Below are 2,476 nucleotides of genomic sequence, written 5' to 3'. Positions count from 1 at the left end.
AAAGTAGGTTAGGGAAAAACGTCCGATTCCCTAAAGTACTAGTCCAAATGGAAACCCTTAATATGGGGCTCCAGGGTTCCCGAATGGACAAGGCTTACCCAGCGACGGCTTCACATAGCTGGGCTTGGTTCTGTCCATTCGGGAACCCGAGGTCCCCTTGTTAAGGGTTTCGAAATGGACAGGCGTGTTAGGGAAACACGTCCGATTCCCTAAAGTACTAGTCCAATTGGAAACCCTTAATATGGGGACGTCAGGGTTCCCGAATGGACGCCCCCAAATGGCAAAAAGTTTCCCAAATGTCAGTTTCCCTAAAGTAGGTTAGGGAAAAACGTCCGATTCCCTAAAGTACTAGTCCAAATGGAAACCCTTAATATGGGGCTCCAGGGTTCCCGAATGGACAAGGCTTACCCAGCGACGGCTTCACATAGCTGGGCTTGGTTCTGTCCATTCGGGAACCCGAGGTCCCCATGTTAAGGGTTTCGAAATGGACAGGCGTGTTAGGGAAACACGTCCGATTCCCTAAAGTACTAGTCCAATTGGAAACCCTTAATATGGGGACCTCAGGGTGCCCGAATGGACGCCCCCAAATGGCAAAAAGTTTCCCAAATGTCAGTTTCCCTAAAGTAGGTTAGGGAAAAACGTCCGATTCCCTAAAGTACTAGTCCAAATGGAAACCCTTAATATGGGGCTCCAGGGTTCCCGAATGGACAAGGTTACCCAGCGACGGCTTCACATAGCTGGGCATGGTTCTGTCCATTCGGGAACCCGAGGTCCCCATGTTAAGGGTTTCGAAATGGACAGGCAGGTTAGGGAAACACGTCCGATTCCCTAAAGTACTAGTCCAAATGGAAACCCTTAATATGGGGCTCCAGGGTTCCCGAATGGACGCCCCCAAATGGCAAAAAGTCTCCCAAATGTCAGTTTCCCTAAAGTAGGTTAGGGAAAAACGTCCGATTCCCTAAAGTACTAGTCCAAATGGAAACCCTTAATATGGGGCTCCAGGGTTCCCGAATGGACAAGGCTTACCCAGCGAAGGCTTCACATAGCTGGGCATGGTTCTGTCTATTCGGGAACCCGAGGTCCCCATGTTAAGGGTTTCGAAATGGACAGGCAGGTTAGGGAAACACGTCCGATTCCCTAAAGTACTAGTCCAAATGGAAACCCTTAATATGGGGCTCCAGGGTTCCCGAATGGACGCCCCCAAATGGCAAAAAGTTTCCCAAATGTCAGTTTCCCTAAAGTAGGTTAGGGAAAAACGTCCGATTCCCTAAAGTACTAGTCCAAATGGAAACCCTTAATATGGGGCTCCAGGGTTCCCGAATGGACGCCCCCAAATGGCAAAAAGTTTCCCAAATGTCAGTTTCCCTAAAGTAGGTTAGGGAAAAACGTCCGATTCCCTAAAGTACTAGTCCAAATGGAAACCCTTAATATGGGGCTCCGGGGTTCCCGAATGGACAAGGTTACCCGGCGACGGCTTCAAATAGCCGGGCACGGTTCTGTCCATTCGGGAACCCGAGGTCCCCATGTTAAGGGTTTCGAAATGGACAGGCAGGTTAGGGAAACACGTCCGATTCCCTAAAGTACTAGTCCAAATGGAAACCCTTTATATGGGGCTCCAGGGTTCCCGAATGGACAAGGCTTACCCGGCGATGGCCTCACCTAGCTGGGCATGGCCCCCGAGACCCCGGCTCTGGATGTGGAACACCCAAACACCAGAGAGGGGGAGAAGCGCTGGCAGTGCCTGCGCTGTTCCCCCTCTCTGGTCTTGGGGACTTAGGCTCAGGAGCGAAATTTTTCTGTGCCCCTGGTATTCCAGCAGCCAAACACCAGAGAGGGGGAGAAGCGCTGGCAGTGCCTGCGCTTCTCCCCCTCTCTGGTCTTGGGGACTTAGGCTGAGGAGCGAAATTTTTCTGTGCCCCTGGTATTCCACGTCCCAAATGGCAAAAAGGTTCCCGAATGTCAGTTTAGGTTAGGGAAACAGGTACGATTCCCTAAAGTACCAGTCCATTTGGAAACCCTTAACATGGGGCTCCAGGGTTCCCGAATGGACAAGGCTTACCCGGCGATGGCCTCACCTAGCTGGGCATGGCCCCCGAGACCCCGGCCCTGGATGTGGAACACCCAAACACCAGAGAGGGGGAGAAGCGCTGGCAGTGCCTGCGCTGTTCCCCCTCTCTGGTCTTGGGGACTTAGGCTCAGGAGCGAAATTTTTCTGTGCCCCTGGTATTCCGGCAGCCAAACACCAGAGAGGGGGAAAAGCGCTGGCAGTGCCTGCGCTTCTCCCCCTCTCTGGTCTTGGGGACTTAGGCTGAGGAGCGAAATCTTTCTGTGCCCCTGGTATTCCACGACCCAAACGGCACAAAGGTTCCCGAATGTCAGTTTAGGTTAGGGAAACCGGTCCGATTCCCTAAAGTACCAGTCCAATTGGAAACCCTTAATATGGGGACCTCAGGGTTCCCGAATGGACGCCCCCAAA

Source organism: Centroberyx affinis, unplaced genomic scaffold, assembly GCF_046629955.1.
Source record: "Centroberyx affinis isolate AG114_WGS23_722 - 3 ecotype Tasmania unplaced genomic scaffold, CSIRO-AGI_Caff_v1 ptg000709l_1, whole genome shotgun sequence".
NCBI lineage: Eukaryota > Metazoa > Chordata > Actinopteri > Beryciformes > Berycidae > Centroberyx > Centroberyx affinis.
The sequence above is the reverse complement of the archived record's forward strand: the minus strand, read 5'-3'. Positions refer to the sequence as shown.